The sequence below is a fragment of the Podarcis bocagei genome (genome assembly GCF_964188305.1).
Source record: "Podarcis bocagei genome assembly, chromosome: 7".
Classification (NCBI taxonomy): Eukaryota; Metazoa; Chordata; class Lepidosauria; order Squamata; family Lacertidae; genus Podarcis; species Podarcis bocagei.
The window spans coordinates 13,523,760-13,549,275 of record NC_138132.1 but is presented as its reverse complement, the minus strand read 5'-3'; the positions used below and the strand labels follow the sequence as shown (position 1 = coordinate 13,549,275).

Sequence of the window (25,516 nt, the reverse complement as noted above, 5' to 3'; positions counted from 1 at the left end):
GGTTAAGAACGGAGTTCCGGAATGAATTGAGTACTTAACCTGAGGAACCACTGTATTGTTTTGCAGATTATGAGTTCTGTTGTGTTTTGTGAATCTTCTGACTTTTGTTCTGGTTGTGCTGTTTCGTGGTTTTTTTTAGTTGTTTTGTTAATAGTGTTTTAGAGAAGATTATTGCTTTTGTTATGTTTTGTAGTTGTTTTACTGATAATTGTCAATTATTCTGATTAATGGTCTAATTGTGATGTTCTTTTAGATTACTGTTCTTTATTGTTTGTTTGTAAGCCGCTTTGTGACTCATGTGAGTGAAAAGCAGCATAGAAATATAATAAATGAAACAAAATGAAATGTAGTTCAAAGCGTGGCTAGGCAGCCCTCAAGTACCTGCATCTTCTCTTCCAGCACAGCAACCATTTTGCAATTGCACTTTGGCTGATGCAATAGGATGCCATATCTCACAATCAGGAGTTTGAAATACAGTGAGGTACACTGTTGTCAAATGAAATTATGTACTCACTGCCTACTGGTTCATTTATATATGAGCATCTTTGTATCTCTGAAACATGAGCCAATTGGCAAATTTGTTGTTGCTTTTGTGTTCAGTACCTCAAAATTGGTAAAAAAAAAATTGCTATTGTGATGGGATGATGAGCTGCTTGTGCGTAAAATCCAAGTCCCTCAGAGTTTGTTCAAGTCCGCAAACCTCTGTCTGTAACGGAGCCCCTTAAGCATGGCTCCGTCAGTCACTGGCAGATTCCGACAGTGGTTGTACTTTAGAAACAGAACCTTTCTGGCTCTTTTGTGAAATCTTTGGAATCACAGCATGAAAACTAATTGTTCTGGCAATGTTAGATTCAATACTTTACCTTTCCAAATCCACAAGATATTCCTGAGACATTGTAAGCCTTAAATAATTCTTAATTGACTTAGGTTTGCTAAATGACCTCTCTGCAGAAGCTACTGTTCCTGGAAATCATTTCAATTAGGGCTGGAACTGAAAGTGGAACACAGGTTGAATTGTTCAAAAAAATAAAAAAGGTAGTTGCTTCAGGTAGGCATTCAACAACATCTTTTCCACATCAGTTGAATGTGTGACAACAGCAAGGTGAAGAAAAAGATGTTGAGCATTCTTCTTGAATGTTTGCTTGTGCACCATTGTATTTTGCAGTCATTTTTGCCCCATTATTGTAGGCTTGAGCTTGACAAACACTGAGCATGTTTCATTTAATGTTTCATTTAATGTTATGAAATGAGCAATTTATTCCCCTTTTGTTGCTACAACCTGCCAACTTGAGAAATCTTTCTTGAATCTCATACTGTATTTCTTAAAAATGTACCGGTATGTATCTAAAAAGAAATGTTGCTTGTTCAATATGGGAACAATCTGGTGTGGAATCTACTCTTATTGCAAAGTACTTCGCAGAGGCCTCTTGAGCAAAATGTGTTGTTTCAAAAGATTCAAGCATTCAGCAATAAATTCATTTTGGGAATTAGGGCACAGATAATGAACTTGAGGTCGCTCACTCCTTTTATCATATATATATATATATATATATATATATATATATATATATATATATATGCTTTCGTAGATTTTCACGTTTCCATTTTATAACATTTAAATACATCCTTGTTTTTCACAATAGCTTTTGCTCTTATGAGGCTGTACAACTTCCCTCCCTCCTGCGTCATGGATACCATATTTCTTTTCTATGTCATAACATTTGTATCTTTTCCTACTTAAAGGTAAAGGGACCCCTGACCATTAGGTCCACTCGTGACCGACTCTGGGGTTGTGGCGCTCATCTCGCTTTATTGGCCGAGGGAGCCAGCATACATGTGGCCAGCATGACTAAGCCGCTTCTGGCGAACCAGAGCAGCGCAAGGAAAGGCAGTTTACCTTCCCGCCGGAGCGGTACCTATTTATCTAAAGTGGTACCTCGAGTTACATACGCTTCAGGTTACATACGCTTCTGGTTACAGACTCCACTAACCCAGAAATAGTACCTTGGGTTAAGAACTTTGCTTCAGGATGAGAACAGAAATCGTGCTCCAGTGGTGCGGCAGCAGTGGGAGGCCCCATTAGCTAAAGTGGTGCTTCAGGTTAAGAACAGTTTCAGGTTAAGAACGGGCCCCTGGAATGAATTAAGTACTTAACCCAAGGTACCACTGTACTTGCACTTTGACGTGCTTTCGAACTGCTAGGTTGGCAGGAGCAGGGGCCGAGCAATGGGAGCTCACCCTGTCGCGGGGATTCAAACCACCGACCTTCTGATCGGCAAGTCCTAGGCTCTGTGGTTTAACCTACAGCACCATCTTTCTTCAATTCAATTGTCAAATTTTAAAATAAATATAAGAAGATATAATTCATAATCATTACAAGTATTTTTAAATGAGTCCTGCAAGTGTTGTTAATTGTTTCCAATTGTCCTTCAAATATTGTACAAATTTACCCGTCTTTTTGGAAAGCTTAATCGCGCTGGTTTCGGATTTTCCCAGTCAGCTTCACCAATTCTGAATATTCTATCATCTTTGTCTGCCACTCTTCAATCGTTGGTAATTCCTGTTGTTTCCATTTTGGGGCTAAAAGAGTCCTTGCTGCCATAGTTGCATACATAAACAGCATTTGATCTTTCTTTGGGATTCCTTCACCTACTGTACCCAACAGAAACTTTACAGCTTTTTAAACAAATGTACACTTGTACAATTTCTTTAACTCATTATATATCATTTCTAAGATGATGTCAGCTCCTGTCCAAGACAGCAGGCATCTTTCTAGTTCTCACCAAACTAGGTATTATTCTCTTTGACTTTTCCTTTTGGTGTGTGATGTTCTGTTGTGCCGCTTTTGTTGTGTTGTTGTATATTATGTTGGAAACCACCCAGAGTGGCTGGGGCAACCCAGTCAGATGGGTCAGGTATAAGTTGTTGTTGCTGCTCCCTTTTAAAGGTTTGGGGATCCTATGAGAAAGTTTCCACCACTTTCTATTAAAATCCCAGCCTTCAGCAGATACCAGTGCAGAGTTAGACACAGAAGTGCTAATGTTGACTGCTTTGTGCCAAAATAATTGTCATGGAGAGCAATATAAAGCGTCTTTCTGTTGACTCCAGACAAGACAATCTTGTACATGTGCTTCTCCATTAGTGCCCTGAAATTTTCAGAATGCTTTCTGGGAAAATTTGATTGCAGGTATCTTTTGGGAATGTTTTAGGCTGAGGGATGAGACTCTTTGTGATATACTTTTCTATTTGCTTTTGAGATGGCAACTCAGTTGTGATACATCCTGTGCAAAGGTGGATCTAGGGGAGCATGTCTGGTACAGTTACATCAGACACAGAGCTCCTGGGGTGCTGCAACAGGTGCCCCAACGGAAGGCAAGAGACAGGGGGTGCTGTGTTTTGGCACTGCCACTGAAATTTGAGGTGCCAAGGCCTTCATCATGATTACTCCTCTCACCTTTTTAATTCACTTCCACATGTGTCTGTATGTCTGTTTCTTTGTTTGTAATTCTTATTTTCTGCCTCTGGCCCTCTATCAAAATACTGTGCAAAGTTACCCAGATCAGCAGCTCCTTGTTTGGTGATAAGGTTTCCAACAGTTTCTTCTTGCTCCAATTCCATATTTGAGTATACTGGTGATTTTTTTAAAAGCTGCAGTTAATACAACCAGAAAGAGCATTTGTTGGCCCATTTTTTTCACTTTTTGCAATATAAATTTCTATGCCCTTTGGAGATAGACTCTTGGTTGTGATACAGCCAGTGGCAAGGTCTACTTTATGATTCCTCTCCTTACCCTCCAAATTCAGTTCCATATGTCAGGCATGTCCAACTTCACATAGGCTGTGATCTACTATCCAGTATCAAAACCTGGCAGTGATCTACCACACTTTCACATTGTCATACTTCAGTTTCTTTGCTTTAGAGGCAAGCGATAAGGCATTGTTGGTGGCAAGGAAAAAACCCTTTCTTTCCTTAGCGCGGCTTTATTTCATCGCCTTCTTCCATGCATTGCCTAAAATGAAAATGACTGCTGATTAAGCCACAGGATGCTCTGCATGGAGAAGGAAGGAAAGGCGCTCTCCTTTTAGCCAACCTTGTCCCAAATGCAGAACATCAGCACCCTCGCACCCCACTTTAGTTTGCTCCTGAGGCGGACTGCGGCATGCTCTCCCCATACGAGCGAGGCCCTGAAGCACCCAGTAAGGGCTTCCCAGCCAAGAGAGGCTTCCATAGCTGAGCAAAGCTCTGGTGCTCACAGGACAGCAAAAGCGGAGGCGCAGCTCTCTCCCTCCCCTCGCAAGCCCCATCCAGCCTGCTGGCACACGCTCTGCAGCTAATGGGAGGCGAAAGCAGAGATCAAACTCTATTCCTCCTGCAGCTGCCTCGTAAGCCCATGGGACGGCGAGAGCCCCAGCTGCGAGAGAGGAGCAAAGTCTGCCTAGCCATACTGCAATAGACCAAAATCCATCCAGCAATCGACCGGTTGACCGTGATTGATGTGTTGGACATGTCTGCAATATGTCATTTGTCTGTATGTCTCACATACTCAGTAAACCACACAGTTCAAGTTGGAATTAACTCTTTATTAGCAAAAACATGATCTTCACAGACTTCACTGTGTGTCAGACCAGTGAGCACAGCAACTCATTCACTTTGGGTCATACTCCATGAAATCAGTTGCTGAGAGTAAAGATCCCTGACTCCCCACACCTGTCTTTGTCTCCTACTTTCCAGGGTTTTTTCCAAGCAATCAGAGACTTCCATCCTTTTCATCCCTCTTCTGGTTCTTGTGGGGAGGAGGAAGAGGAACTTGTCACAACAGGAGGGGGAGACACCCATGACTCTCCAACAGCCAGGCTCATCTTGCCCTTTAACCTCCCTCCTCCCACTTGCCAGCTTCAGCTTCTAGACTTCTTTCTGCCATATAATTTCCCAGCTGACTAAGAAGCTACCTCCTCTTCCTAGTCTTCTCCCTCTGACTTATGTGGGAATGCAGGGGCTGCATTTGCCCCCAAGGACACAGGTTATTCACCCCTGGTACAGATTACAAAAGGCACCATAGTCTCTCAATTTTTTGTATCTCTTTTAGCTTCGCTTACTCCGCCTAATGAGCAGCTTGTTTATTTTAGACAAAATTATGAAACCACGTTTTTTCAGCAAGTACATTATGAATCCACTCTTCTTCAGCAGGTACACTGGATGAGTAAGACTCTGAGGCAATTAAAATTTGGCAATTAAAGACTCTGAGGCAATTAAAATTTGGCTGATGTTAGATTCCCCACGAGCTTCAGTTGGCCAGAGCTTACATCAACCTGCTGAACCAGGTCAGCTGTCCCAGAACCCCGTTGTCGCAATGGCCAAGCAGATGCCTGTGCAAAGCCTGAAAGCAGGACTTGACAGCAACACCACTCTCCCCACTTGTGATTCCCAGAAACAGACATTTAGACAGTAGCATAGCATTTCTGAGGGAGTGCAACAAAGGTATCCCCACAGCAGGCTATTGAGGTCACAGGTGCAGGGAGGCAAGCCACACCTGGGCTGGACCTTCAGGGCTGGGGCAGTGGTGTCACCTCCTCCTTGTGACCAGTGAAGGGATGCCTGCACGTGATTTTACTGCTGTGGTGTTTTTTGTTTTTTGGTTTGGTAAACCACTTTGCAGTTTTTTAAAAAAATTAAGTTTATTAAATAAATAAACAATAAATATAAATAAAATAACACAAGCCAAAACACAATCCATCCTGTAGATTTAAGTATCTGTCCACAGTCGCCTACTTGTTATCAGAGGCCCAGAATCCACATCTGTAGGAAAATATGAAATAAGCAAGATAAATAAATAAATGTGGGTGTGTGGGGTGTGTGACAAGAAATTTTCCGTACCACTGGGTACCACCTAACCTTCCTAAGCCTCTGACTAGAACTCAATGACATCTAATGAAGCTACTATAGAACAGGGATATGAACTTGAAAAAAATATTGGAGGTGCCCACAAAGATCCGTGATATGGGAGGGGGGCTGTTTTAATCCAAGGCTGTTGATACAGGCAAAACAAGACCCTTTCAAGGAATTAATGCTGTAGGACTTCCGGAGGTGGCGTGAACGGCAATGGTGGTCTCCTTCGCTCTGTGAAGGAGAAGCTCCGCGGAAACGGGTCGTCCGCTACGGCGAAGCAGAGACCCACGTCGGAAAACCACAGGCAGAGCGAGCCTGTGGCCGTGGGACTCGGCGGGCACCAGAAGCGCCCCCCGAAACGAAGAAGGAACCCCGTAAGGGCTTCCGGAACGTGGAAGGGCTGGCGCGGTGCTGTGAGTCGATCGCTCTTTCTGCAAGAGTGAAGCCGCATAGCTGCTGACCTTTTTTCCTGGAACATCAGATTTGGAAAACACAAACCCGTGAGTAAGAGGGACTAAAGGAATTGGAAACTAAATTAATTTAAAATTCGGCCAAAGCGGGAGACGCAACCAGGAAGTCCGTCTCCCGGTTCTGCTTAAGGTTCTAAAGCAAAGACTTTGATCTGAAGCCTTTGAAGTGGAGTTAAAAGTCTCCAACCCGTGCATCATCTGAACTGTTTTTACAGGGACTAAGGGATTTAACTTTTTCTTTTGGTTTTGGACTTGGCTTCACCTCTCCCTGTGGATTTACAAAAATTTACAAAGAAACCCAGGTACTTGGACTGCCAAATTATTAGAGCTGTCAGATTGCGGACTTTGTCTTTGTTACTTTGAACTGCTACATTTGAGTGTTACTGGATTAGCTACATTGAAACATTGCTTTCTGGCACTTTTTAGAAACATTGTTCCTATAATAAGGATCAACTCTGCTGACTATAAGAGAGCTGAAGGTCTTTTTGAAATTTATGATTGATTGGATATTGTTAAAATTTTGAACTTTTTGGAATAAGTTTTGGAATAATTTCCTTTGTTTCCCTCAAGACACGTTAGAACTCCCCCTAGAGGACTTTGGATTTATAACTGTCTGGGACTTGTTTTTTTCCTTTTTCTTCTATCTTGTTGTTTACTCTCTGGGCTTGTGGATTCCCATGGGACCATATACAATTTGACCTTCACACGTAGACAGGAGTGGAATGAGTGGCTTTGGGAAAACAAGATCAGCTAAAGCTAAAGCTAAACAATCAACTCAAACAACTTTAACTTCACAGTTGCGCAGATCAACTGTTCCTGCTATTTTGGTGACACAAGAAGAAGAAGTTGAGCAGACTTCACTAGAAGGTATGGCTGCAGGAGGAACAGCTTCAGTACTAGATAAATTCTTGGAGAAATTGGAAAGCTTGGATAAAAAAGTGGATGAACGATCGGCTAAGATTGACCAAAACACAGCCAGTGTTAATAAATTGACTGAACAAGTCACTCTACACGCACAATCAATTGGGAAACTCTTTGAAGTCACCACAGAAAATCGCAAATTGGCTGACGAGGCTAACCAAAAAGCGGAAGCATTAAAGGAGGAGGTAAAACCATTGCATAAGCAGATTGGTGAACACCAAGCCTACCTGTCTATGATAGAATTACGTAGTAGGGAAAACAACCTGAGACTGAGGGCAATTTCAGAACTTGAACAAGGGAATTTAACTGACTATTTGACAAAAGAATTTTCTAAGTTTTGGCCCTTGGAGGAAGATAAGGATTTTAAAATTGTGAGTGCCTTCAGACTTGGAAGAGTAGTAAGGAAAGACAGACCCAGAGACTGCTTGATCACTTTGAGATCCAAGGAAGAAAGAGATAAAATATTAAGTTTACATTACGAAAAGTCACTTGAAATTCAAGGCAAGAGAGCAGAAATTTACAAAGACATCCCCAAACAACTTTTGGATCTTAGAGCCACCTATACAGAGCTAGCAAAATTGCTGAGGAGCAACGCAATTCCTTTTAGGTGGGAATTTCCCCAAGGACTATCTTTTACATTCAGAGGGAAGAAAGTGAAAATTAAAACACCTGAGGACAAAGAAAAGTTCTTGAACGACTACGGAGAAGACCTTCAGAAAGGGATCACAGGAACTCCTGGGTCTTGGCCACTGCCTATACCTACACCTTTGGGACCTGAAGACCAGAAGAAAGAAACGCCACCACCTAAGGAATAACAGATTTGTCCAGGATGTCTCTGCAGCTTTTTAGCTGGAACATTAATGGCTGTAACTCCCTGGAAAAAAGGAGAAGGATATTCCATTTATTAAAGAAAGAACAATTGGACATTATTTGCTTGCAGGAAACACATGTGACTAGGCTCCACAGAAAAGTGCTAATCAACAAGAGACTAGGCCAAGAATTTATTTCATCAGACCGAGTGAAGAAGAGAGGAGTGGTGATATATGCAAAGGAGAGCCTGTCTCCAAAATTCCTTTTTAAAGATGAGCAAGGAAGAATTTTGGCAATTGAAATACAAACACAAGGGGGAAAGTTCTTGATACTGGGAATTTATGCACCAAATGAGGGGAAATTGGAATTTTACAAGAAGCTGCATGAGACAATGCTGGACTATCTGGACTATAGTAACATCATCATGATGGGAGATATGAATGGGGTGGTGTCCACAAACATGGATAAGTCACAAAGCCAAAGCTTGACAAAAGATGGCAGACTACCTAAAACCTTTTTTGAACTAACTGACAATATGGACTTGATTGATATTTGGAGGACAAAGAACCCCCTAGGAAGAGAAGGAACATTCTGTTCTGAAGCCCAACTGACATGGACAAGAATCGACCAAATATGGATAACTAGAGGCCTGGCTCCTAAGACTAGAAAGGTGGAAATCTGCCCAAAAACCTGCTCCGACCACAACGCAATAAAGATGGATATGAGACTAACTCCAACCGGCTCCTTCAGATGGAAGATGAATGACACCTTGTTAAGAGACAAAGAGATTATTCAGAAGGCCCAAAAGACTTTGAAGGACTATTTTGAAATAAATTTGAACACCACAGTGGAAAAAAGAGTAATCTGGGATGCAAGTAAAGCCGTTATGAGGGGGTTTCTGATACAACAGAACACGATAAAGAAAAGAGCACAGAATGAGAAAAAGGACAAGATTTTGGAGAAAATAAAGGAAGGTGAGAAAAAGTTAAGATTGAAACCAAAATCACAGGAGATTCTGAGAGAAATTAAACTTTATCAATCACAATATTCCAAATTGATAAATCAGGAAGTTGAATGGAAAATTAAATTGATGAAACAAAGGACATTTGAATCAGCAAACAAATGTGGGAAACTGCTAGCTTGGCAGTTGAAAAAGAGACAAAAATTGAACACGGTCACAAATTTAGAGATTGAAGGGAGAAACATCCAGAACCCCGAGGAAATTAGAAAGTGCTTCCAGAGATACTTTGAACAACTATATATGCAAGGGCCGGAAAAAGACACTGAGATAGATCAATTCTTAAGAAGAAATGGATTACCAAAACTGTCTCAAGAAAATAGAACAATCTTGAACTACAAAATAACACAACAAGAAATTGAAGGTGCCATTCAGAATATGCAATTGGGCAAATCTCCAGGGCCAGACGGGCTTACCTCCAAGTACTATAAGATACTGAAAGACTACTTGACACAACCATTAATGGAGGTTTGCAATGAGATTATGGAGGGGAAGAAGGCACCGGAATCGTGGAAAGAAGCTTTCATCACATTGATACCCAAATTGGAAACTGAAAAGACACAACTTAAGAACTACCGTCCCATCTCTCTCCTGAATGTGGATTACAAAATTTTTGCAGATATTTTGGCAAGTAGACTCAAAAAAGTGTTAAATGAAGTAATTCACAAAGATCAGGCAGGTTTTCTCCCTGGTAGACATTTGCTTGACAACACTAGGAACATCATTGATATTTTGGAACTTTTGCAAACAAACATTAATACAAAAGCAGTGCTGATTTTTATAGATGCGGAGATGGCCTTTGACAATATTTCATGGAAGTTTATGAAGAAAAATCTGGAAGGGATGGGAGTGGGACGGGGGTTTGAAAATGGTATAGAGGCAATCTATTCAGAACAAAAAGCTAAATTGATAGTTAACAATGTGGTGACAGATGAGTTTAAGATTGAGAAAGGAACACGACAAGGTTGCCCTATCTCCCCTTTGCTATTTATTTCAGTCCTGGAGGTGCTCTTGAATATGATTAGAGGGGACCGGTTGGTTGAAGGGATTCAGGTCGGAGCCAAACAGTACAAACTTAAAGCTTTTGCAGATGACTTGGTTTTGACATTACAGGAGCCAGAATCTAGTACGAAAAGGGTTTTAGAACTGATTCATGAGTTTGGTCGGGTGGCGGGATTCAAATTAAACTAGCAAAAGACTAAAGTTTTGGAAAAAATCTGATAACTTTGGAATCAGAAAGGTTTCAGAAAGAGACAGATTTAAATGTGGTTAAAAAGGTGAAATACCTAGGGGTTAATATGACTGCTAAAAATTTGAACCTATTTAAGGATAATTATGAAAAGTGCTGGTCAGAAATCAAAAAGGATTTAGAAAGTTGGTCAAGATTGAAACTTTCCTTGTTGGGTCGAATTGCTGCGATAAAAATGAATGTATTGCCAAAAATGCTGTTTTTGTTTCAGACCTTACAGATTGTGGACAGGGTGGAATGTTTTAGAAAGTGGCGGAGAGATATCTCTAAATTTGTCTGGCAGGGCAAAAAGCCCCGAATAAAATTCAAAATACTAACTGATGCGAAGGAGAGAGGGGGGTTTGCCCTGCCAGATTTGAGGCTATATTATGAATCTGCAGCTTTCTGCTGGCTGAAAGATTGGCTTCTTCTTGAGAACACTGATGTCCTGGATCTGGAAGGGTTTAACAATGCTTTTGGATGGCATGCATATTTGTCGTATGACAAGGTAAAAATTCATAAAGCTTTTAAGAACCATATTGTCAGAAAGGCAGTGTTTAATGTCTGGACAAAATACAAAGACTTATTAGAGAACAAGACCCCGAGGTGGCTGTCACCAATGGAAGCCAAGGCTCAGAAAAGACTCAATATGGAGGCCGTATGGCTGAAATATTGGGAAATACTAGAAAAAGAAGGAGATACTTGGAGACTGCAGAACTTTGAGAAATTAAAGGACAAAGTGCGAGATTGGCTACATTACGCTCAGATCAGGGAGGTTTTTAATTTGGATAAAAAAATAGGTTTCCAGGTGGAAAAATCAAAATTAGAAACAGAATTGTTAGAATCTAAGACTAAGGTACTTTCAAAAATGTATAACTTGCTGTTGAAATGGAATACTCAGGATGAAACGGTTAAATCAGCTATGATAAAATGGGCACAGGACATTGGGCATAATATTATGTTTGCTGACTGGGAAAAGTTATGGTTCACGGCATGTAATGCCTTGAAAGAAAATATTATGAAAATGATATACAGGTGGTACATGACCCCAGTCAAGCTTGCAAAAATATATCACCTGCCCGATAATAAATGTTGGAAATGCAAAGGAACTGAAGGAACATTCTTTCACCTCTGGTGGACATGTCCAAGGGTAAAGGCTTTCTGGGAAATGATCTATAATGAATTAAAAAAGGTATTTAAGTATACATTCCTTAAGAAACCAGAGGCCTTCCTTTTGGGCATTGTCGGCCAAGGGGTGTTAAAGAAGGATAGAACTTTCTTTATGTATGCAACAACAGCAGCAAGAATACTCATCGCAAAGCATTGGAAGACACAGGATTTGCCCACTCTGGAAGAATGGCAGACGCAACTGATAGACTACATGGAACTGGCTGAAATGACTGGCAGAATTCGAGACCTGGGAGAAGAGACGGTGGAAGAGGACTGGAAAAAATTTAAAGACTATTTACAAAAACATTATAAGCTGTATGAATGCTAAGAGAATGCATGATAGAAAACAACACGGCATCAGTAATCTAGTTGTAAGATGTATGAATAAGTGATGTTTAAGAAAATGATTAAATTTGAAGTAATATTATGTTTAAGTTAAGCAGTTTAGTATATGATAAAAATATTGAAAATTTGGGACATAATATTCGAGAACTGTAAAATAAGAATTGAAATAAGGTAATAAATTGCTGCTTATAACTATATGACTGAGAACACAGGAAAGGGTGATGTGAGGAAGTCCAAACATTATGAAAATATGATTTATGGATAAATTGATTTTGTTGTACTTTTTTAAGTACACTCCTGACCACCTGCCTCCTCTTGGTCCAGCTTCCTCCAGGAAAGAGCCTTGGAAGACTAGACTTGTTATGGCTATTTAGAACACTGAAATACAACTGAGCACTTTATCAGATCATAATCTGATATTTACTATTATGAAAGGGCAACAAAATACCACTTTTAGATGGAAACTGAATCACAGCTTGGTAGAAAGACTGGGATAATGCAAAAGGGATTTTAATGTTTGACTGACTTCTTTGAGTTAAATACAGTCATATCTTGTGTTGCGTTAGGTTCATGTTGTGTCTTTTCAGGTTGCGAACGTGGCAAACCCGGAAGTGTATGATTCCGGGTTTCACCACGCGTGCATGCGTAGAAGCGTTCTGCACGCTTTGCACAAGCGGATAAGCCCTCTCTCTCACCGTGAATGTGCACAGAAGCGGCACTCTAGTTACGGACTTTTTGGGGTGTGAACGGCACCCTGGAATGGATCGAGTTTGTAACTAGAGGTACCACTGTATAGAGAATAGTACAGATTTAAATACAGTATGGGATGCTAGGAATATGATTATTAGAGGCTCCTTCATATAGCAAAGTGCTTACCAAAAAAGGTGAAAGATCAAAAGACATATTAAAAGAAATAGAAAACTGTAAAAAGTCTTTGATTGACAAGCCCGATGATAATAAAATGTTACAAACTATTAGACTATCATTGTTATTAAACCAGGAGATGGAACAAAAGTTAAAATGTTTTAAGCAGAAGCACTTCAAAATTGACACTTCTATAATGATGTCAACTCCTGTCCAAGACAGCAGGCATCATTCTAGTTCTGGGAATGTTTTAGGCAGAGAGATGAGACTGTTCATAATATACTTTTCTATTTGCTTTTGAGATGGATACTTGGTTGTGATACATTCAGTGCAAAGATGGATCTAGGGGAGCACGACTGGTGCGGTTGCATCAGGTGTGGAGATTCTGGGGTGGCTGCAGCAGATGCTGCAACTATGACATGCAAGAAAAGGTGAGAGATGGGAGGGCAGATTTTGGTGCACAGGGTGCCACTGAAATTTGAGGTGCCAAGGTTAACCACTGTCAAGTTTCAAGGCCTACATTATGATTACTCCTCTCTCCTTCCAAATTTGCTTCCCCATCAGTCTGTTTCTTTCTGTTTTCCATTCTCATGTTCTGCATCTGCCCCTTCATCAAAATACTGTGTATGATTACCCAAATCAACAGCTCCTTGTTTGGGAATGAGGTTTTCCACAGGATTATCTTGCTGCAGTCCTACAGGTAAGTAAAAAATAAAACAAAATCCAAATTGAAAGAGCCTTTGTTGACCCCTTTTTCATTTTCGCTTTCTTGTCTTTTCTTGTCTCCTGATCTGTGATAGAATTTGGAGGGGTGATTTATAAATTAATGGGGTTTTTTATATCTGCAGAATAGGGAGAGAGCAAAACAAGACAAAAAATATTATATACCAATAGGTGTGTAGAAGATGAAGTTGTGGCAGCAGTGGTAGGCTAGTAGTAGGCGGACGCACGTTGGCAAAAGGAGAAGGGGGTAGGGGAAGAATTGTTGTGGCATTTTATACAAGCGTTCCCTCACTTTTGCATGACTGACAAGCATGACTGTGTATGCTTGCAGCACTGGAAAATAAGTAAATAAACAGAATACCAGGAAATGATGGGAGAAAGCAGGAGAGTCCCCGTTGCTTGGGAGGAGACCCTCCCCAGAACCTGAAGTGGACTTCAATGAGGGTGGATGAAGCCCCAAGGAGAGCGGAGGTGCAATGGGGCTTTAATTAGGCTGCTCCACCTCCCTTCCTAGCAGGTGACACACATGGTATTGCAGCTGCTGCTGCTTTTGCACACGTCCTCCAACCTCCAGGCACCCCAGAGCTTCAGCTCTAGATATTTTGGTCTGAACTGGGGAGAGAGTTTGAGTGGAGGGAGGGCCTGTATAGGCTTACACAAAATGTAAATGCTACTCTTCACACAATAGAGGATAACTTTTTCTGATATCCCAATATTCTGACTCCTCCCGTTTGGCTCCAAGGTCCCCTTTTTGGCCTTAGGCAGGGGTGTGATGTACCACCTGCAACCCCCTCTCCTGAGTGCTGTGGAGAGGCATCCAGGGGCTGCATTTGGCCCCCAGGACACAGGTTATCCACCCCTAGTCTCTCCATTCTTTCTCTCTTCAGTCCTGAGCTGAAAATAGTTCCTGGCAAACTCAAAACCATGGGATGGAATCATGATTGTTTTTAAAATGTTTTGATCTATTTCCACTTTGTTTTAAAATTCAGTAAATAATAATATATATCAGATGTCCAGATTTTAAGATGTACTGTACCAGGCCTATGCCAAACTCAGGATATCCTCAGGATTCAATTTTATCCCCTATGCTCCTTAACATATACGTAAACCTCTGAGTGGGGACATTGGTTCTAAAGTTTTAAATGTAATGTACATAAAATGTTATGTTTCAATGCCTTTAAAATGTCATGATGAGAAGTCAGTCTACTGCAAAATGCATGACTCATCTCATGACTTGGATTTCATACAATCCTACTGTTAACCTGACCAAGATGATCAAGGGTCTGGAAACCCTTGAGGGAGTTTGGTATGTTTAGCCTGTTATGTTTTGTAGTCGTTTTACTGATCATTGTCAATTATACCAACTGATTAATGCTCTAATTGTGATGTTCTGTTAGGTTACTGTTCTTTATTTGTTTGTAAGCCGCATTGTGACTCACGTGAGTGAAAAGCAGCATAGAAATAGAATAAATGAAATGTTGCTCCAAATGTGGCTAGGCAGCTTCACCAAAGGCTAAAGGCAAGTCTGATAGCCAGGAGCAGGGGGGCAAAGCTGCAAAAGCCCACGCCGGTGGAAAACAAGGGTTTGCTTGCTGTAAAGACTGCTCCAAAAGCCAAAGCCAGGTTTGTTGTTGATTCAGGCTGCACCCGCCATGCCGCGAAAGACCGCCACCTATTTATCTCCTTCAAACCTCAAGAAGGTGAGGTCCACCTGGCTGACGGAAAGACGTTGCAAATCGCAGGAGAAGGGACTGTGAGACTGGCAAGTCTGCGCACAACCATCAAAGATGTACTTTATGTTCCAGGCGCTGCAAGCAACTTGCTCAGTGTCCCACAGCTTACTGGGCGTGGTTTTGGGATATCCTTCAAGAGGAGCGTCTGTGTCATCAGAAAAGGCAAAGAGGACATTTTGCATGCAAAGTTTATGGATGGTTTGTTCTGTATAACTTATGACGACACTGGTGCTGTTGTGTCTAATGTTGATTCCTGTTGTGTTGCACAAACTAACAAAGTTCTTCATGCAGGATGCATTCACGATGCACAAAGAAGGTTTTGTCACCTCTCTTGGAAGGCACTGGCCAAGATGCCAGAGATGGTTGAGGGTTTGAACATCAAACCCTGTAAGTTTCACATGAAATGTGTATCTTGTGCAGAGAACAAGGTGAAGGTTGCTCCAAAAGGCAAGGAGTCTAGCAGGCAGGCTTCCAAACCCTACCAGCTAGTGCACGCAGACCTGGTTGGTCCACTTGCGCCCTCTTTGGGAGGAGCATGGTAGTTCATGGTTCTGATTGATTCTTTTTCTAGGTACATTCATGTGTTTATGCTCGAGCAGAAATCGCAAGCGTTTCCGAAGTTCAAGGCTTTCTGTGCTTGGTTGGAGAATGTTCACGGTAAACGTATTGGCTGTCTCTTTACTGATCGGGGCGGGGAGTTCACTTCTCAGCAGTTTGAAGCTTTCCTGACTGAGAAGGGAATCCAGCATGACTTGTCAACGCCTAGATCGCCATGGATGAATGGGCTTGCGGAGCGAGCAAATCAAACGCTGCAAGGAATGAAAACCTTGTTGCATGATGCCAATCTCCCTGATAAGTTTTGGGGGGAGGCTCTGTCGAATTTTGCTTACACTTTTAATCACAGATTGTCATCACCTATTGGTTGTACCCCCTATGAGAAGATGTTTGGTAAGAAACCCAACATCAAGCACATGAGAATCTTTGGTTCTAACATGTGGGTACACACCCCACAAAGCAACAAGCTTGGGAAGTGTGGGGCACATGGTTTGTTCATGGGGTACGAAAAAGGTGCATACAGGGTGTGGGTGACTGACTCTAAGTCCATTAAGTTCACAAGGAGTGTTGAGTACAATCCTAAGTGGGGGGTGAAATGTGGGAATTTTCCAGAGTTACCCAGAGGAGGGTGAAGGTGATGTCAAGGAAGCAGCTAAAGCTGAGGAAGCTGCTGAGGATGATGATGATGATGATGATCAGAGTTCAGATTCCAGTTCAGTGGGCGGCGCTGCTGCTGGTGTCAGTGACAGTGATGGCACAGCAGACTACAAGAGCGCAAAGGCCTCAGTCAGACCATCTGATGCGTCTGACAATGAACTGGAAGAACCACTGTTCACCATTGGTCACTTTTCTCCTAAGAAAGAGGAGATGAGTCCAGAAGACTTGCGTCTAGTACGCAGATCTGAGAGAGCCACGAAGGGCAAACCTCCAAAGAGATTTGTTGATGAGTTTGCTAAGACAGCAACTGCTGTTCTTAGTAGCTGATGCTGCGTGTCTACGGGAGATCAATGGATCGTCCGGCAGCCGAAAAGCCTCACTTTCGCTTTTCCTCCACATACCTCTCAGCAGTCCGTCGCAGTCTTACTCTCCTGTAAGTGCCGTGAATCTGGGCCCGAAACCTGTTGTTGGGATACTGCCAGGGAGACAAAGTCCATCATGGCCCCCAAGCCGGCTGCCGGACGATCCATAGATCTCCCGTAGACACCAGTATCAGCAATTAGTGACATGAGCTCCAGAAATAGCCTGCCACATTTGAGAACTCATGCACGCTCTATCAGCAGATAATGCACAGCAGGAGAGTATTATTTACAAGTTTCATTCAGCGTTGATCAGAACAAAGAAAAACATGACTGCCTGCTTCAGTGTCTGTGACACAGAGAGAGCGAAAAACAAAGACACAACAGAAACATCCTGTGGAACAGGAAATACGCAGACTCTGTGACTCACAAAGCCTGCCCCCTTTTAAGGTGGAACGGAAATATCCTAACACTCTACCCCTGCCCTTAACTGTTACCAACTTATTTTAAAGAGCAAGTGACCATGTTATTTATGGCAAACCCAAGTGGATTTAATGGGGCCGAGGACACCTAGAGATCAAGTCACTGTGCATTTTATTAATGTACCACAAAGGAAACTGTGGAAAGACACCCCTATCCCCTTTCACAAAATTTCATGCGGCTGACTCTCAGGAAAATCTGGCAAAATTGCCTGGGCTTCTGGAAATCTAATCCCTTTGCAGCGCTGAGCTTTGAATTCTAGTGTGACCTTATGGCACTCGTTTTCCCACATCCAGGGTGGTGAAATTCAGGTTGGCACAGCTTAGGAGAGACGTGTCTTTGGAGTTCTTGGGAAGGGGAAGAGATTTAATTTGTTTTCCACACTGTGCTTTAAATTATGGTATAGTGCTATTAGAATTCCAGCAATTTGTGACACTGCGCTGAACTTGTTGTTCCTGGGTGTTGGCAAAGTGCTCCTATACTTTCCTCCAATTAAGGCTGTTCATGCATCAACTCCCTCTCAAACTCCTTCCTGGCCCTTCAGCTTTCTAGGCAAATACGGCCCTCCAGAAGTTTTGGGACTACAATTCCCATCATCCCTGACCACTGGTCCTGTTAGCTAGGGGTGATGGGAGTTGTGGTCCCAAAACATGTGGAGGGCCGAGTTTGCCTATGCCTGATGAAGAAAACTCCTGATCAGCTGAATAATAAATAAACAAATAAATAAGGGGGGAAATGTGCACCCAACCCCTGGGACCATTTCATTGTGACTATCTGACCTCCCAAAATTTCAACACCTCTTGCAATGGTTTGACCCCTTTCCATTTCAACAGTACAAATTCTACAAAAACATTCCATATCTCCTCAAAATTATTTCTTCTGCATATTCCCCGCTTTACCTTAATAGCACAAAATAGAAAAACCCCTGCAATTCTTTTTCCAACCACACTGTATCACTATATTTCATCCGTATTCTCTTGCTCTGCTTTCTCACACTGTGCTTTCTCCTTATCTGTTGTTTTGATTTCTTATCTTCCGTTTTCTTCCATTGACTGAATCTTATTTACAAAGTTTCCCAGGGTATAGGAAAAGAGAAAATGAAATAAGAAAGCCTTTAATCCCAACTTTTCCATTTTTTTCAACTCAAACAAAAGTTTTTAAAGACTCATCTTTCATTCCCCAAAACCATATCTCTCAACAGTGTGTCTCCTTCTTCAGCCTCTTCAAAAGGCCCTTGTATTATCCACTTATATATGTTCATAAAAATAAAAATATAAAAACCAAAATAAACGTTTAGGGTCTTTCAAACCAAGTCTCCTTTCCCCCTTCCTTCATCTTCTTCCAAAAGCTCACTCATTAATCCGTATATAAAGAATAGAAAATTACATCGCCTGCAATCTAGATCTAGTCTCTGTCAGATCCAAATAAATCAATCAATAAATACATAAATAAATAAATAGCCAGCCATTTGACATGCTTTTCCAGTTCTTATTTTAACTGTTTAAAAACAAATTAAATCCTAGCCCACAGTATCTGTCTCTTTTAGGTCATAAAAAAGAACAAAGGAAATAAAAAACAATCCTTAATCTAAAACCTCCAGATTTTGCTTATTTGGGATATAAAGGGAGAATGCAAGCTGCAGAAGAATTCCTGTGGCTGAGCTATGGCCATCAAAGAACAATAGATGGCAATTGAGGGACATGAACATTGCAACTCCTTCCCTATGCCCTGAAACTAGGGATTTGGAAGGTTGCCAGGGTAAGTGTACTGGGAACAAGAGTGACTGGAGGAAGAAGGAGGAAGAAGAGTTGAGATCCTCCTGTTGGTTTCTGTTTCCCTCACTGAGCAGCAAAATGCTTGTCACAAGACAATTGTTACTGTTGGGTTCCTACGGGAATGGGAGACTGGATGTGACGTACACTGGTTTCCTGTTTTTCAGTGTTCTCTCGGCTTTCTTTGTGTCGGGAGGGGTAGTTGCTTCTCTGCTCTTGCAGAGGCAGGATACATGTTTGTATGCTCTCAGCATAGCTTGTAAATAAAGTCAGCATGTGGCACATTACCTGCTTATCCTTCTGCTGTGTGACGACGCTCTGCTTGGGCTCAAGATAAGACGAGCCTGTATCAGCTTCAGATGGGCCGAAGCTGGTCAAAATCTCACATTTTTGGTTCCGGGCCCAGAAAAACGGAATCGGACTGAAGAATGGCTGCTGGCAGAGGAATAGAGGAACGGATCGGACGTTATCTGCTCTGCGTGTCAAGAAGATTGATGAGAGGTATGTGCTCATTGCGCTGGGAAGCCTGCCAGCTCCTAATTAATGGCTTTATGGCTGAACTTTGGACTTTTAAAGCCGTTTGCAGTGGCAGAGGCTCAAAGGCTTGAGAGACTTGAAAAGCGAAAGTGCTTTTGGAAGGGCTATTGGAGGCTGCAGTAAACACAGACACAGCTTGATTAATGACGCAGAAGGCTAATGCCAGAGTCATGGCGGCCCTTCGGGATGCTTTCGGGATTCCAAAGCTCGATAAGAAGAATTACGCGCAATGGGTATTGTACGCAGAGGCTCTTCTGCGAAAAGAGGGTCTGTTTAAAGTCATAACAGGTACCCCCCCAGCTCCAATGACGGATGAATGGGCAGCTAAGGATTCCAAAGCAAGGGGAACTCTTGCATTGATAGTATCCCCAGAAGAGCTCTGTCTGTTGCGTGATAAGACCTCAGCCAGAGAGATTTGGGACACTTTGAGAGATGCTCATTTAAAAACAGAGGCTGGTGCTTCTTTGTTCTACTATGCCAAGCTGCATGATATGGCACTTGCTGAAGGTGCAGATGTGCGTACGCATCTGATGGAGATGCAGAATCTGAGACATGAGCTGCAGTAGAGAGGACTCAACTTTCCAGAGGCTGTGTATTCCTTCATGATACTACATTCTTTGGGTTCTAGTTGGGAGTCCGTTGCCACTCAGATTGCTGTTCAGCCAACTGCTCAGCTCACATTAGCCCATGTTACTGCCGTTGTTCTGAATGAAGCAGACAGGTGAGGTGCTAGCTGCATGGGTAAGGGGGAGTCTTCACAGACGTCATCCCAGAATGCAGTGGAACCACCAGATGGCGCCAAAGATTTGAAGGCAGTGAAATGCTACTCATGTGGAGATCTAGACCATATGAAGAGGGAATGCAGATATCCCAGGGCCAAGACAGAGCATCGCAGTGAAAGCTCAACACGTGGAAAAGGCAAAGGCAAAGGTCCAGTGTCCAGGACAATGCAGCACAAGGCGATGGTCTCACGCTTCACTCCAAAGATTGCAAAGGTCCAGAAGACGTCTAGATCATTCTTCGTAATTGATTCAGGAGCCACCAGAGACATATGCAATGACAAGGGGCTGTTCGTGTCTTTTACTCCGCAAGAAGGTGCATTTCACCAGGCGGATGACCACACGATCTCCAGTCAAGGCTATGGAACTGTTGTTCTTCACAGTTTGGACTTGTCGATACACAATGTTCTCTACGTTCCCGATGCTGCACACAATCTACTCCGTGTTGCGCAGCTAAATGAACGGAACATTGACGTTTCCTTTAATAACAAGAAGTGCACCATCACAAAGAAAAACAATTATGTATTGCATGCTGAATACGTTGATCGTTTGTTTGTTTTGTATTTTGATGATGTTGTGCAGGATGAAACTTGTTGCATTGCAGGTTCTAACAAGGTTTTGCATGCAGGATGTTGTATTCATGATTTTCACAGGAAATTTGGTCATTTGCATTTTGAGGCAGTTTCTAAAATGCCTGCCTTGGTTGAAGGTATGACTATTAAACCCTGCAGGTACCACATGAACTGTAAGGCATGCGCAGCAAACAAGGTGAAAATGGCTGTGAAAGGTAAGGTGTCTAGTAGACAAGCTACAGAACCATACCAGGTAGTGCATGCTGATTTGGGTGGTCCACTATCACCCTCTTTGGGTGGAAACAGGTACTTCATGGTTCTCATTGATGCATTTTCCAGGTATATTTATGTGTACAATCTCAAGCAGAAATCAGAGGCATATCCTAGGTTCAAGGAATTCTGTGCTTGGTTGGAAAATGTGCATGGTAAGAGGATAAAAACCCTTTTCACTGATCGCGCGGGGGGGTTCACTTCTCAGCAGTTTGAAGCTTTTCTGACTGAGAAAGGAATTCAGCACAATTTGTCTAGTCCTCGTTCTCCATGGCAGAACGGACTTTGTGAGAGAGCAAATCAAACATTGCTTCAAGGGTTAAAAACCTTGCTGCATGATGCCAATCTTCCAGAGAGTTATTGGGCGGAATCTTTGGCCTGTTTGTTTACAGTTACAATCGCAGGTTATCATCATCGATTGGTTATACCCCCTATGAGAAGATGTTTGGCAAGAAACCATACATCAAACACATGAGAATATTTGGTTCTGACATGTGGATTTACACACCACAAAGCTCCAAGTTAGGCAAGCATGGATTGCATGGTATCTTTCTTGGGTATCAGAAAGGTTCTTACAGAAAAATGATGACTGACTCTAAGACAATTAGGCTCACCAGAAGTGTTGAGTACAATGCCAAATGGGGGGAGAATGTGGGAATTTTCCAATGTTATCCTGATGACAGTGATGAGACTGAGGATAGGCAACAGCAGCAGCAACAGCCACAGCTGCCGCAACAACCCACACCCACTGATGAAGGTCCTGATTCTGAGTCTGAGACTGAATCAGATGATTCAGAGGATTTCAAGAGTGCGAAAGCCTCTATGCGACCCTCTGAATTCTCTGATCAAGAATTGGAGGAACCATTGTTCACAATAGGCCACTTTTCTCCTAAGAAGGAAGAGGAGAGTGTTGAAGACCTACGGCTAATTTGCAGGTCTCAGAGAGCCACAAAAGGTAGACCTTCAAAGAGATTTGCTGATGAGTTTGCCAAAATAGCAGTGGCAGCTGTTAAAAGCTCCAAGAAGGTATTTGAACCTTCAAGTTTCCAAGAAATCCAGGATTTGGATTCAAAGGATGCTGAGCCATGGTTAAATGCCATGAAGGCTGAGCTTGATTCATTAGAGAGGAACAAAACATGGGAGCTAGTTCCAGTAGTTCCAGGAATGAAACTGCTTGGAAGCAAATGGGTCTTCAAAGCGAAGACAGATCAAAATGGCAAATAGTCAGATAGTCAGACACAAAGCCAGATTGGTAGCCAGAGGTTTTTCACAGGTATCAGGAGAAGACTATCACAAGACCTACTCACCCACTGTGAGGTATGAGAGCATCAGGCTTATGTTCAAGCTTGCTGCAGAAGAGAATCTACACATTTCTCACCACAACGTGAATACAGCGTTTTTGTACGGATCTCTAGGTGAATCTCTTTATATGCTTCCACCTGATGGCGTACAGGTAAAACAGGGATTTGTTTGTGCTCTGAAGAAGTCCATTTATGGTCTCAAACAAAGTGCACAGTGCTGGCACACTAAACTCACTGAAGTATTGTTTTCTCTAGGTTTTCAGCAAGGGAAAGCTGATCTATGTGTATTTGTCAAAGAGGAAGGGCAAAGGAAGCTGTATTGCTTGTTTTATGTTGATGATATTCTGTTCTTTTGGAAGGATGTCAAAATGTACAATGTACGACCTAGCTCAACTGAAAGAGCACTTTGACATGAAAGATCTTGGTGAGGTAACCAACTACCTATTTCTGGAACTAGAGAGAGGTCAAGATGGTAACATTCCAGTACACCAGTCATTAACCTGATGGATGCTAACCCTGTAGACACACCGATGACAACAGGTTATCAGGTAGATGACACTGAAGAAGCATTTTCTGACACTACACTGTACAGAAGTGTGCTAGGCAAACTAAACTTCATTGCCAGATGTTCAAGACCTGATATTGCTGTTAGCTGTAATTTGCTAAGCAGACAAGTCAACAATCCTACTGTTAAGGATTGGAAAGCTCTGAAACGCATAGCACACTATTTGAAAGGCAGTATGCATTACAGACTGAGATATAGCAATCAGAAGTCTGGTGGTCTTGAGATATTTGCAGATGAAAGTTTTGGAAGTGACACTACAGACAGGAAAAGCCTGTCTGGAGTTTGCTACATGTACAATCAGGGTCTATTTGATTGGTCATGCAAGAAGCAAACAACAGTTAGCTTAAGTACTTTTGAAGCTGAATTGAATGCACTGTCTTATTCACTGAAGGATTGTGAATGGTTGTTACAATTGTGCAAAGACATGAAAATTCCTGTCAAATGTCCAATCCAGGTTTATCAGGACAACAAAGCATGTTTGGCTTTGCTGAATTCTGAAGGTTGTAAGCAAAGCACGAAGCACTTGCAGTTGAAACTGCAACATGCTAGGGAATGTGTTCAGAAGGGACTCGTAACGGTGTCCTATATGCCAGGTAATGAAATTCCTGCTGATGTATTGTCCAAGGTTGTATCAAGGGATCAACACTGTACCTATGTGCAGAAGTTGGGTTTGTACTGATACTGTACGAACATGCTGCCCAGTGATGTTCACAGAAAGGGGGAGGATGTTGGTTTCTGTTTCCCTCACTGAGCAGCAAAATGCTTGTCACAAGACAATTGTTTACATTCCACAGTCAAAGTTACTGTTGGGTTCCCACGGGAATGGGAGACTGGATGTGACGTACACTGGTTTCCTGTTTTTCAGTGTTCTCTCGGCTTTCTTTGTGTCGGGAGGGGTAGTTGCTTCTCTGCTCTTGCAGAGGCAGGATACATGTTTGTATGCTCTCAGTATAGCTTGTAAATAAAGTCAGCATGTGGCACATTACCTGCTTATCCTTCTGCTGTGTGACGATGCTCTGCTTGGGCTCAAGATAAGACGAGCCTGTATCAGCTTCAGATGGGCCGAAGCTGGTCAAAATCTCACACCTCCATGGGCAGGCTGCTAGAAGGCCGCACACACTGCTGTGGGGTACAATCCCCTCTTAAAAGGCCCATGCTTCACCTGAAGGTCTAAATAGGCGAATAAACCATATTTCTTAAAGCCACAACATTCTCTGATATGTCTCAGTTATCCAAAGGAGCACAAACCTTGTGTGAGTGCCTGGAATGCCCTGGGCTCTTGCCACCCAACTTTTGTAACCATACCCATTCCTTCCCTCTGCAAAGACTGCCCTTCCCCACCATCCCCAACACCACCAAAGACCCTTTATTTGGCAAATTCTTCATGTGTCCCCTCCATGAGAGGTCCAAAGGGCTTCAACATGAGAAAAGGAGCTTATTCTTTATTTGACCAATACAGACACAGAACACAGTTTTATTTGCCATACCATTTTATTGTGATCATGATCAAGAGAAGTTTAAGCATACACTATAATATCATGAGGAAGAGTACCCAAGCCCCACTTTTCTACTTTAGCTTATCCATCCCTGCATCCCATTCACCCTACACTAAATGCCAAATAGGGGACTCTGCAGACCTGTGAACCCCACTTTCTCTGCACTCCCAATATCAGGTAAGCAACTTCCTCCCCCAATGCAGCTGCAAATCATGGATGTCAAAGGGGAAGACTTTGCTATCTTCTAATTACTCATCAAGGTTGGACTTCTTTACTCTTCAAGGTTGGTGGTGCTGCAGTATGACAGCATTGTGCTTGATAGATTCTGCCAAAAATGTAATCATAAGCCACTGATGTCCTTGCCAGCGTGCAAAAATCCCGTGTTGCACAGCCTTTGAAAGCCATATCAGAACGACTAAAGCCATCTAATAAAGAGAAAAAAGCATAGTCATACAAATCCTTGGGTAGTACCAAGGTCACAGGGTGCAGGAGACAGAGAATGGGAACATTTTAATCATTATAAACTGTATTGTGCATATAGAATCATGTTAAAATCACATCCTAATATCATACTGATGTTTAAATAAATAAATAAAAGTCAACTTTGTTCTTATGTAGCAGGGGCCCAACCCACATGGATATGGAATTCAAAATCCATGGCTGCTTTAAGTTGTTTATATTTAAGGCTCTTTAAATTTCTCTCTCTCTGTGTGTGTGGGTGGGTGTGGGTGGGTGTGTGGGTGTATGTGGGTGTGTGTTTGTAATTTAACAAACAGATTATTTGTCTCTTTCTCATATACATGTACACACCAGAGGCAGAAGCACATAGTCTCATCCAGATGCCCCATGGGACACAGAAGCCGTTTAACTGGCCATGAGCCGCCCCAGAACTGAACAACCCACTTGGTGAGTTCCTGCGCCGCACTGTGGCATGTCACGTAACAGCACAGGGACTCACTTCCGCGGCGTTGGAAATCACGCACGCAGATGCCAGAATTGTGTCTT

The 25,516-nt window shown here is 42.3% G+C and overlaps 1 protein-coding gene across 2 annotated transcripts in view; it reads right to left on the bottom strand.

Annotated features, from left to right (window-relative positions):
• LOC308590567 (phospholipase A2 inhibitor NAI-like) overlaps positions 1-25,516 on the bottom strand; it is a 177,357-nt gene that overhangs the window by 144,211 nt on the left and 7,630 nt on the right. Inside the window, exon 5 of one of the 2 annotated variants that reach the window (XR_014009794.1) lies at positions 24,550-24,936. The exons of the other annotated variant lie outside the window; for it this stretch is intronic. The gene's annotated coding sequence lies outside the window, so the exon portion shown is untranslated. Of the gene's footprint in view, positions 1-24,549; positions 24,937-25,516 lie in introns of those variants that run through there. 2 annotated transcript variants of the gene reach the window in all.